General features: G+C 35.7%; 1 protein-coding gene and 1 long non-coding RNA gene across 2 annotated transcripts in view; one reads left to right on the top strand and one right to left on the bottom strand.

The window, feature by feature from the left end:
• LOC110280199 (F-box/LRR-repeat protein At3g48880-like) overlaps positions 1 to 13,126 on the top strand; it is an 88,530-nt gene that overhangs the window by 42,575 nt on the left and 32,829 nt on the right. The gene's annotated exons all lie outside the window — the stretch shown is intronic.
• Positions 208 to 4,621, bottom strand: LOC127746491 (uncharacterized). Its single transcript, XR_008008130.1, has 3 exons — positions 3,553 to 4,621; positions 3,326 to 3,440; positions 208 to 869 (listed from the first exon to the last, which is right to left on the bottom strand). It is a non-coding gene; the product is annotated as an uncharacterized LOC127746491 (long non-coding RNA).

Genomic DNA, 13,126 nt, shown 5'->3' with positions numbered 1-13,126 from the left:
TTGGAGTGCACTAAAGCTAGATTCCCATAAGGTGAAGCTAGGACTTGTGACTCAAGTTGATTGTTTTCATTTGATTTTCCTCTATACTTAGAGGATAACTAAATGAAGCAAGGCCTAATTGATGTCAACATTGAGTGAACTATAATGATAAAGATTTCTAATGCCAACCCTAAGCCAAGTCCTTTTGAGATTTGATTGTTTGTTCCTTATTACTTGCTAAGACCTTCAAAGAATTCAAACAAAGCTTACTAAATCAATAAGATGCATACTTTGGCAATTCCAAGGGAGAACGACTCGGGAGATTAATACTCTCGGATATAGATTGTAGATTTGTTTGATGATGGATTTCGCGTTGGTTTAGACTATACTACGATTGATCACTTGATAAATTCTATACCAACAAAAATTCATTTGTCACTCAGTCGTAGTGACCGGCGGTGATGCGCAACGGAGGTGGCATGACAATGGCTGGTGTCGGCGCGGTACCTGTAACACCCTAACTACCAAAGCTCACGCTTCCGGCTGCGCAACTCTGATAGCTCAGACATTACGACGACACTTATACTATTTAATACTAAAATATGAGCCTGTTTAAAACTTTAAACCGCAATACTGCTCTAAAATTTTCTTTCGTTCGATAACATACATCCATAGATACCATACAACTTACAAAAGCTCATCAAGAGTACATCCATATATATATACATACATATATATAAATAATATTACAAACATTACCCAATACAATTCCTATCCCTCTTACAGAATATATCAAGGTAAAGGCGAGGGTACAAAAATAATAATCTAAAGCAATACAGAGCATCTCAACAACAATTAAATAAACTCTTCATGACTTCTGCGCCCATATCCTGAAAGGGGAAAAATATAGGGGGTGAGAACATCATCCTCAAAAGGGTTCTCAGTAGGGGGTTTTTGGGAATTACTGTAATAAGATACGTGAAGATAAATCTACCAGTGATTAATAATCGTCTTATGTCTCTTTTCAAAAACAACGGTTTACAATAAAAGTAAAGTCGGAAATCTTTTCCAAAAGAGGAACCGTTCAGTTCTTTAAAACATCAAAAGCCTTTCAAAAGGTTTATCTATGCTGAACCAAAATAGCCTTTCATATTTTTCCAAACCAAAAACACAAAACCGAAACCAACCGTCGGTCCATCTCAATCCAACTACGGCCCTAGGCCCAAGCAATCCAACCATCAATCAAATCACCACAATCTAATAGAGTCCCATTTACAAACACAGATAGGGAGTTCAAGCACAAACAAACAGTTACAGCAAGTAGAACAATTAGCAGTTAATCACAAAGGCAAACCATGTACAATATGCACACCCAAACAATGTCACATAGATGCATATGATGCATGCCTGTCCTAGTGGCTGATGATATCATCTGTCGGTTACCAAACCAACCCGACGTGTCCGGTAGCTAACCCGGACACAGTCTCTCTGTTGCGCATTATTATCATTAGAGGGTATCTGCGCCCTGTCGCCATTAGAGGGTATCTGCGCCCTGTCACCATTAGAGGCCTGTCACCCTTACAACCAGAGAGAAAACACAAGCATACTCGCATACAACATTCATCTCAGCCATCCGGCTTAAATTCACAATTCATTCAATTGCATACATGCATTCGTACTCAACCATGGATCACCATCCATCTCAGCCATCCGGCTCACGGTTCAATCCAGAACCAGCCAATTTATCAATAAATACAGCCATTCGGCTTAAATTAATAGTTCATAATCAGCCATACGGCCCACAACTTATTCGGCAATCAGCCATAAATCAATATCACACACAGCCATTCGGCTCACGGTTCAATCCAGAACCAGCCAATATTCAAAATCATACACAGCCATTCCGGCCCATAACAAAACAATAATTTCATTCCAGCTCATAACAAAATAGCACTTCCATCATCCAACATCATCAAATCCACAAAATCATCATTTAAGCCATAGCTCACTTTTTCTCAATTCAATTCACTTTGAAATCAAATTTCAACTCTTTTCAGCCTTGGCTTTAAAGATCTCATTTCTCAAATCATCTCAGGCTCATAAGCCACTTTTACTCAAAGTAAATTCTCCTTTTAAAAATAATTCCACTCTCGGCATTCTCTTTCCAAAACTTCCAAAGCCATGGCAAGTTAAGGATTTATTTCAAAGTATTCAAAATCATCCATCCAACAAATGGAATTTTATAACAAAAGTTTCTCGGCAGAGTCCCAAGTCTTTAGGGAAGGTCAACTATATCATTTCCTTAAAATTCATTGAAACTCTTAAAATCATAGATTCCCGATTCAAGTAAATAAAACTGAATTTACTATAAAATCGGCCATACAAAATCACAAGTTCCAACCCAGTCCAAAAATCAACTCATTTGAAACGGAACCGGTTCATTTGAATCAAACCACTTTCAGGTTTCTTTTTGGAACCCATCTTTCTAACTCTTCCAAATTGCCTCAAACTTGATTACTCAATCAAAAGTCTAGATTCAAAAGTCTAGATTCCTTTGAAATCACTAAAAGCTCCTTTTTATATTGAAATCAATACTAGAGCATCATTCTTTCCTTCAGTAATTCAAAGGGTAAAAATAGTTCATTTCTAAATAAGTCGAACTCAAGGCATAAAGTTCACTAAATAAATTAAGCTTGAAAACATCAATATTCTCTTAATAAATCAAATAATACAATTTCTCAAATCCAACCCTTTTTAAATAACCTTTCAAACAAGACTAAGATTTTATAGAAATTTTGGCAGCACCTCCCCTAAAACTTGGACTTTTGTCACCCGGTTTGGGTCCCAACTAAACTGTTCCTCATTCCTTTTTAACAACACAAAACCAGAAATCAATTCAAAGCATGCTAAATCCAACAATCGCCTCAGTGGCATATCTCAAGGATACTATTTCAAAATTAACTCAATATCAATCGATTTAACTCATTTCCAAGGCTTTAAAGGAACGGCTCAATAACAAATCATTTGTCCAAAACCAAGTCAATTAAAGTAAACCAGGCTGAATTCAAAAGTGCATTCGACTTCTCAAATCATCAAAATAAGTAACTCAAATCAAATCAATCCTCAACGGATTAAACTTATATTTCAAATCTTTAAAGAATCAACTTCAAAATATTACATTTCACAAAGAAGCACAACAATTCAGCCAAACCAACATCCATAATCATTTGAGTCAATCAAATAATACATAAGGCAGATACAATCACCAAATACACAATATCTCACATCAGTATCCATATGTAATAATTCCAATACATAAAATATAGTTTTTGGAAAGTGCCCCTACCTCAAAACGCAATTCCATAACCCAAATAACTCATCAAGTCTTTCCCGCCTCAACTCGAAATCACCGGCAACCAAAACCTCGGCTCCAAGCCACTTTCACAATAACCATAGCAACACTAATCGCAATATACAATAATCAGGACTCAACCCCACATTATCAAAACTCATATTTATCAACTGAACACAATAGAACACTAACGCGAGGCTTTTCGAAACATAATTTCTTACCAAAATAACACAATGAGGCAGCTACGATTTCGAACCGGCCCCCGGCAACAGCTCCGGCAACGACCAGAAGCTCCAGTGGGTCATCTATAAAAACCGCGCAGCATCAAAACCTTCTCGAAACTCAAAATGACCGAAACCATAAATTTAAAACCCTTACCAAAAAGTTGAAACTCGCAGAATTCACTGAACATAGCAGCCCCATTAATGGCGGCTTCATTAGCAACCACCATAGCATCCTGCCCCAGCAGTGGCTTCCAAAGGCAACGGCAGCGTGATCACCCCGAACCCAAGTGGAGCGACGGTAGAAGCGATTGCCAAGGATTCCGACGGTGGTGGCGGCGGACCAGGGCACCAGAAGTGGAGGGGATTCATCCTGCTTCCCTCTCTCACCTCCGTCCCACAGCAGTGACCTCCACTGGCGGCAGCGGCGGACTACACCCCCAGGGCGACGGCTACTGTTCAGACAGCAGTGATGGCACACGGCAGTGCGCGGCGGCAGCGACGAGTCCCTCTCCGCGCGACGCCGACTCTACGTCTCACTCCCTCTCTCTCGGTCTCGTGCTCCCCTTTGGTCGCGATCCACGGTGGCGATGGCGGCGCCGTTGGAAGACATGGAAGCAGTGGCGGCGGAGCTGGCAGTGGCACAGCGTGATGGCTCCCTTTCTCCCTCGCGTCGCCTCTGTTTCTCCCATCTGTGAGCTCGACAGCAGGGGCCATGAAGCTTCTCGTACGGCAGTGGTGAGTGGGTAGGCGTGACGACTGTTCTACGGGGCGGTGGTGGCGCGGCTAGGTCGCAGCAGCAGGTGACGGCACGAGCAACTCTTCCCTCTGTCTTCCTTCTCTGTTCGGCAGTGCCAAGTTTCCCTTCCTTTCTGATTATTGTTTCTTCTTTGAAGTTGTCGTGTTGCAGGTTTGCTGAAGGGAAGAAGAAAGGGTGGCGGCTGTAAGGAGGTTTTGCGGTGCTGAATCAGGGACTGAGGCTGTGTTACGCCGATGAAGCAGGGGTGAAGGTGTGGCTACGCTTTGGTTTGGAAAAGCAGAAGTGTTGCTACTGCTGGACTCAGGGAAAGCAACGGGTTACCGGGTAGAGTTTTCAGGTTTAGGGTTTCATTTTCAAAAATTAGGGTTAAGGGTAATTTGGTAATTTCAATTAAAATTAGGAATAATGTAATAATTAAAACCCAAATTAAATCCAACACTAATTGTATATAGAAAGTACTATTTGCTCATCAATTTTACAAATTATTTCTAATAAAATGTCTAAATCAAGTAATTAGAAATAATATAATTAATTTCTCTATTTTTCAAAATAGCAATATCAATATATTAAAATATTACTTATCTAGTCCAAATCATGTAAAATCCCTATTATTTCATAACTGCTAAATTTATAATTTAAATATAGAAAATAATCCAATAATTATAAAATTGGATAATTATCATAACTTATCTCAAATCCAATAAATCAAAAATTGCCTTAATTATCTCTAATAAAATAATTTCTGAAATTAAGGCTATAAATAACTATATGATTTGAGACTTACTCATAAAAAGACTTTTCAAAGGTTTTGGGTCTTACAGTACCCTATCTCGGAAGGTGATACATGGTCAGGAGGACATTTTCGTCATTTTAGAGCTAAGGGGCGGAGTGGTAATCTCGTCACTTTCAAAGATTTAAATACTAGAAGAATTATACCATGCCAGTCTTGGACATCAAGAAGATTAAGAGTGTCTTAAAAACAGTGGTGTTGAAAGGCGACAACTCATAACCCCCATTGGGCTAAGGCAGGACAACAAAAAGTCCAATAAGACTTTTCAAATTCAATGGGAGGTATAATTTTTATTAATTTTTGAATTTTTTAGGCATTTATTTTAAATTGTTTTACTGTTAGAGTTTATTGAAAAATTTGATTTACTTTTGATTTGCTTAGTAGTATTTTTAAGAAATTTAAATCAAATCTGATCTAATCTAATAAGATCAAATCAGATTTAAATTAGTTATCATATCTTTAGGATTTTAAAATTCAAATCAAATATGATCTAATCCAATAAGATCAAATCTGATTTAAATTAGTTATCTTATCTTTAGGAGATTTAAATTAAATTTTCTTATCTTATCTTTTAGTTAGTTTGTTAGGGACCTATTTAAGCACATTTGATGAGACAATTTACACAACTTTTGATGAATAAATTTTTCTTAGTGCTTTATGCTCTTTTTTTTGTAATTAAGTGGGGTAAGTGATTTGCTTCGCTTATTGCATGAAAAAGATTGAAGGATCCAACACTAAGGTGATCTACGTGGTGGTTCCTTTCAGTTTCATCCCTCTGATCTAGGTTGTCAAGGACAAGTTCTTTAAAAGTCTAGTAGGGAAAATCCTTTCGGTGGCCTAGGTTGCTAAGAACAAGTTTCTTAGAGGTCTAGTAGGAAAACCCTTCCAGTAACCTAGGTTGCTAAGAACAAATTTCTTAGAGGTCTAATAGGAAAAATCTCCTCCCCCCCACATTTATCTATCCTTTTATGTTTCTGCAATGTCCTTTTGGGTGTGCCCTTTACTGAATAATCCTTATCTATTGTATTAAAATTCCTAAGTCCAATCAATTTCTTATTAGAAGGGGAGGGTAGTGGGTGAGGCATTGATGCAGTGGGTGTTAGTAAATATTAGGGTTAGGGTTTTGTTTTGAGAATTTAGGCTTTTGATTTGGGAATTAGGATTTAGGTAGAGTATTAATTAAAAATCAAATTTAAATCAATAATAATATCTATAAAAATACTTTTTGATTATCAACTTAAAATTTATTTTCAAATAAATACTCCAATTCAATAATAAAAATTAATTTCCTTTATAATCATAAAATAAAATTAAAAATCTAATTATTCAACTTAAAACATATAAAATTTTTATTATTATTCAACTACTAAAATTTTAAATCATAAATAAGAAATTACTTAAGTTATATATAAAATCTCTTAAAATATAATCTTAATTAAATATAATCACTACTAGAAAACTAGTTATTACAGACAGATATTTCTGACGGATTTTATCCTATGGAAATACAGACAGAATTTCAGAAGGATTTTTTTTCAGAAAATAAAAAAAAATGAATTAGCATAAATTACAGACGGAAAAAAAATCCGTCTATAATTTTATTGGAAAAATTAATTTTTTTCGTGGAAAATAGTTACAAACGGAAAATTCGTCTGTAATTTAAAATTTTCCGCTGGAAAAAAAAACTTAAATCTAATCTAACCTCTCTCTTTCTCGAGCTCTATTCACAAATAACTTAAACCTAATCTACCCCCATTTGCAATGCCTCTGTCGAAGAACCCCTACCCCCATCTTTCTCGAGCTCCATTCGCAATGCCTCCGTCGAAGATCGCAATGCCTCCGTCAAAAAACCCCTAACCGCAACGAAGAACCCCTAACCCTCTTTTGAGTTTCTTCACTCTTCTCTCGCCACTCTCACCCTCAAGCTCACTGAGTCTCACCACTCTCACGGCTGGTCTCGCCGTTGACCTCTATCTATCTCTCCGGTATATCGCTTCTCTCGCGGGCATTTCAGACTCAAGGTCATCACGCTCTGTTTCCGTCGCTGCTCTGTCACCATCGCTGCTCTATCGCGCTCTGTCGCAAGTGAATCGATGGAATTCAACCCAATCCCAATTGGTTCCAGCTCCAAAGAGAACCACAGCATCTACCAGCAGTTGTTTAAATTACGCCGATTCAGGTATGCATTATTTAAATTACACCGATAAACTTTAGGGCTCAATTTTTCTACGCCAGTTTCAGCTAGATTTATCATACTCTGCTTTTGTGGCTCAATTGTTTAATAGTTTCAACTATTATATAAAGCAAAACAAAAAGTATATAAAATTAATTGAAGCAGAAAAGCTTGATTGAAGACACTGTGATAGTCAAGTTCAAAAAAAGAGAATATGACTAGTAATGAATAAATTAAAGTTGCATGATATTTTGTTAAATGTTAAAACATTTTTTAAATATATATAAGGCAATTTTGAACTATATAGTTTGCACATTTGTTTGAACTTCTGCAGCAAAGCATTGCCGTATGGAGTTACTCATGCAGCGAAGGTTAGTGGCTTGCCCATGATTTCTTGATCAAGTCCTCCTTTAGCAAAATTCTTAGTGTCTTATTTTTATATCTGTAGTGTAAGTACCGCTGGATCAGCCTTAGAGCATATGAAGGGGGCTCATGAGGCTGTAAATGAGAAAGAGTCCAAGTATATTTCTGTAGCAGTGTCACTAATCAGGTATCTAGTGAATTGATTGTGAGAAACTAAGTGTTTTTTTATATTTTTTTAGTTTCCCTTTCATGTGAAAAATTACCTGATAGCTATTTTAAATTTTAGCTCTACAAAATTGAAGCTAGGAAGCTCAGCTCCTCCTCCAAGAAAGGCCGGTGGCCGGAGATGAGTGTAACAGAAGGTAAATTATAATATAGACATCTTCAGAGAGAACGTGGTAAGTGTTATTATAGGCATGAACATTGAGTTTTGAGGTAGAGAGGAGAATGAATATGCCATGCGGCAATACTCTGTAAGTTTTGTTTTGATATTTTTTTTATTTTATTTTTAGATAAAAGGATATTCGTTTTCCATAGATGGCATAATAAGGTGCATACAGGATTCTAAAGTTATGAGGACAGTGAGAGACGTTTCCATAATAGCTGCCAGTGTTAAGAGTTCCAAGTAAAGCTTGAAGACTGTTCTTGTTGAAATTGAATAAGCTTAATGAGAGAATGACTTGGAAATAGCAAGAAGCTAGTTTCTTATTCACCTGAATCACCTCTGAGATAATACTTTGATAAAGACTTCTTTTTCTAATGTTGTATGATTTTTAATGTAACTCTTTTCTATAAAAAATGGTTAATATTTTCCAGCAATATATTTTCTGGACACCTGTTCAATGTTTTGATTTAGATTTCCCCATTTTTTAATTATGATGATGGTGGACGAAATTGTGATCAAAGAGTTCCAGGCACTGTTAGAGAAGCTCACAACTCCGTTCAACTTAACCAGCAAGTGTACTGGGTCATCCAAGTAATACCTTACGTGAGTAAGGGTCAATCCCACAGAGATTGTTGGTATGAAGCAAGCTATGGTCACCTTGTAAATCTCAGTTAGGCAGATTAAATTGGTTTATGATGAGTTCAAAAATTAATAATAAATAGAAAATAAAAAGGGATAGAAATACTTATGTAACTCAATAGTGGGAATTTCAGATAGGCGTATGGAGATGCTGTGCTCCTCTCGTATCTCTACTTTTTTATTACATTCATCCAATCCTTCGTTGGGGAATCTAAGAGATATGCGCCCGGCCTAGAGTAGAACGGAAGTGGTTATCAGTCACGCGCGTTCATAGGTGAGAATGATGATGAGTGTCATGGATCATCACATTCATCAAAGTGTTGTGCAACGTATATGTTGGAATAAGAATAAAAGAGAATTGAATAGAAAGTAATAGTAATTGTATTGAAACTTGAGGTACAGCAGAGCTCCACACCCTTAATTTATGGTGTGCAGAAACTCCACTGTTGAAAATACATAAGTGAAAGGTTCAGACATGGCCGAATGGCCATCCCCCATGGTCTAAGGACTAGGCGTCCAGAGATGTCTAATACACTAGTAAAAAGTCCTATTTATAATAAACTAGCTACTAGGGTTTACATGAGTAAGTAATTGATGCATAAATCCACTTTTAGGGCCCACTTGGTGTATGTTTGGGCTGAACTTGATCTATTCATGAGCTGAGGCTTCTCTTGGAGTTGAACGCCAAGTTATAACGTGTTTTGGGCGTTCAACTCCGGGTTGTGACGTGTTTCTGGCGTTTAACTCCAGACAGCAGCATGTACTTGGCGTTGAGCGCCACTTTACATCGTCAATTCCCAAATAAAGTATAAACTATTATATATTGCTGGAAAGCTCTGAATGTCTACTTTCCAACGCCGTTGAGAGCGCGCCATTTGGAGTTCTGTAGCTCCGGAAAATCTATTTTGAGTGAAGGGAGGTCAGATTCCAACAACATCAGCAGTCCTTTGTCAGCCTCCTATCAGAGTTTTGCTCAGGTCCCTCAATTTCAGCCAGAAATTACCTGAAATCACAGAAAAATACACAAACACATAGTAAAGTCCAGAAATTTGAATTTAACACAGAAAAATACACAAACACATAGTAAAGTCCAGAAATTTTAATTTAACATAAAAACTAATGAAAACATCCCTAAAAGTATCTTGAACTTACTAAAAACTACCTAAAAACAATGCCAAAAAGCGTATAAATTATCCGCTCATCACAACACCAAACTTAACTTGTTGCTTGTCCCCAAGCAACTGAAAATCAATTAGGATAAAAAGAAGAGAATATACTATAAATCTCAAAATATCAATGAATATTAATTCTAAATAGATGAGCGGGACTTGTAGCTTTTTGCTTCTGAACAGTTTTGGCATCTCACTTTTTCCTTTGAAGTTTAGAATGATTGGCTTCTATAGGAACTTAGAATTTGGGATAGTGTTATTGATTCTCCTAGTTAAGTATGTTGATTCTTGAACACAGCTACTTTTATGAGTCTTGGCCGTGGCCCTGAGCACTTTGTTTTCCAGTATTACCACCTTATACATAAATGCCACAGACACATGACTGGGTAAACCTTTTCAGATTGTGACTCAGCTTTGCTGGAGTCCCCAGTTAGAGGTGTCCAGAGCTCTTAAGCACACTCTTTTTGCTTTTGATCACGACTGGCTCTTAAGCACACTCTTTTTTCTTTGGATCACGACTTTAACCACTCAGTCTCAATCTTTTCACTTGGACCTTCATGCATAAGCACATGGTTAGGGACAGCTTGATTTATCCGCTTAGGCCTGGATTTTATTTCCTTGGTCCCTCCTATCCATTGATGCTCAAAGCCTTGGATCCTTTTTACCCTTGCCTTTTGGTTTTAAGGGCTATTGGCTTTTTCTGCTTGCTTTTTCTTTTTCTTTCTATTATTTTTTTTCACCAGTTTTTTTTCCGCAAGCCTTTACTTTTTCACTGCTTTTTCTTGCTTCAAGAATCAATTTTATGATTTTTCAGATCATCAATAACATTTCTCTTTGTTCATCATTCTTTCAAGAGCCAACAATTTTAACATTCATAAACAACAAGATCAAAAATATGCACTGTTTAAGCATTCATTCAGAAAACAAAAAGTATTGTCACCACATCGATATAATTAAATTAAATTCAAGGACAATTTTTGAAATTTATGTACTTCTTGTTCTTTTGAATTAAAAACATTTTTTTATTTAAGAGAGGTGAAGGATTTATAGAAATTATTCATAGCTTTAAGACATAGTTACTACATACTAATGATCATGAAGTAGAGACACAAAACATAAATAAACATGAAGCATAAAAAATCAAAAAACAGAGAAATAAGAACAAGGAATGAGTCCACCTTAGTGAGGGTGGCGCCCTCTTGAAGAACCAATGGTGCTTTTTGAGCTCCTTTATGTCTCTTCCTTGCTTCTGTTGCATGATCCCTAGTGATTTTGGTGTTCCTACCCTTAGTTGCTTCCAATAATTATGTGGAGGAACATCCCTTTTCTCTTTTTTTTGAGGTTTCTCTGAATTGTTGATTTTTAGTTTCTCTTGACTTCCTCTTCAGAGTCTTTTCAGGTTCAGGATCAGCTTCAACAAGAGTGCCTTTTTCCTTGTTCCTACTCATACAAAAGAGAATAGGAAAAGAAAAGAAAGAGGAATCCTCTATGTCACAGTAAAGAGGATCATTATTATTAGTAGAAGAAGAAAGGGGATAATGGAAGGAGAGGGATGAATAGTCTGTATAAAGAGTAAGGATAGGGGAGGTGATAAGAGATGAAGAGAAGTGTTAGTAAATAAATAAATAAATAGAAGAAGATGAGAGAGGGATTTTCGAAAAAATTTTTTGAAAAGGAGTTAGTAATTTCGAAAATTAAAGATGAATTAAAATTAAAATTAAAATTTGAAACAATTAGTTAATTAAAAAGAATTTTTTGAAAAAGAGGGAGGTATTTTCGAAAATTAGAGAGGGAAAAGTAGTTAGGTGGTTTTGAAAAAGATAAGAAACAAACAAAAAGTTATATTAGTTAGTTGAAAAAGATATTAAAATCAAATTTGAAAAGATAAGAAGATAAAAAGTTAGATAAGATATTTTAAAATCAAATTTTTTGAAACAGATAAAATTTTGAAAAAGATATGATAAAGAGATAAGATAAGAAGATGTGATAAAAAGATATGTTTGAAAAAGATTTAATTTTTAAAATTAAAATTAATTACTTAACTAACAAGTAACTTTTAAAGATTGAACCTTTCTTAACAAGAAAGTAACAAACTTCAAATTTTTGAATCAATCACATTAATTGTTAGCTAATTTTCGAAAATTTGATATAAAGATAAGAAAAAGATTTTGAAAATATTTTGAAAAAGATTTTTGAAATTTTCGAAAAAGAGGAAAAAAAACACAAACATGACCCAAAACATGAAAATTTTGGATCAAAACACTTAATGCATGCAAGAACACTATGAATGTCAAGATGAACACCAAGAACACTTTGAAGATCATGATGAACATCAAGAATATATTTTTGAAAAATTTTTTATCCAAAGAAAACATGCAAGACACCAAACTTAGAAATCTTTAATGCATGGACTCTAACAAACAAAAAATGCATATGAAAAACAAGAAAATACACCAAACAAGAAAACATCAAGATCAAACAAGAGGACTTACCAAGAACAACTTGAAGATCATGAAGAACACTATGAATGCATGAATTTTTCGAAAATAATGCAAGAAAAATTTTTAAAACATGCAATTGACACCAAACTTAAAAATTGACTCAAGACTCAAACAAGAACACAAAATATTTTTGGTATTTATGATTTTATGAATTTTTTTATATTTTTATTAATTTTTTTGAAAAACATTATTAGAAAAACGAAAAATAAATAAAAAAATTTTGAAAGATTTTTTTTAAATTTTTTGAAAAGAAAATTACCTAATCTGAGCAACAAGATGAACCGTCAGTTGTTCAAACTCAACAATCCCCGGCAACGGCGCCAAAAACTTGGTGGACGAAATTGTGATCAAAGAGTTCCAGGCACTGTTAGAGAAGCTCACAACTCCGTTCAACTTAACCAGCAAGTGTATTGGGTCATCCAAGTAATACCTTACGTGAGTAAGGGTCAATCCCACAGAGATTGTTGGTATGAAGCAAGCTATGGTCACCTTGTAAATCTCAGTTAGGCAGATTAAATTGGTTTATGATGAGTTCGAAAATTAATAATAAATAGAAAATAAAAAGGGATAGAAATACTTATATAACTTAATAGTGGGAATTTCAGATAGGCGTATGGAGATGCTGTGCTCCTCTCATATCTCTACTTTTTTATTACATTCATCCAATCCTTCCTACTTTCCATGGCAAGTGTATGTAGGGCATCACTATCATCAATGGCTACTTTCAATCCTCTCGGGAAAATGGTCCTATGCGCTGTCACTGCACGGCTAATCGTCTGGAGGCATCACCCTTG

The sequence above is a fragment of the Arachis duranensis genome, chromosome 4, assembly GCF_000817695.3.
Source record: "Arachis duranensis cultivar V14167 chromosome 4, aradu.V14167.gnm2.J7QH, whole genome shotgun sequence".
In the NCBI taxonomy this organism is placed as follows: domain Eukaryota; kingdom Viridiplantae; phylum Streptophyta; class Magnoliopsida; order Fabales; family Fabaceae; genus Arachis; species Arachis duranensis.
The sequence above is the reverse complement of the archived record's forward strand: the minus strand, read 5'-3'. Positions and strand labels throughout refer to the sequence as shown.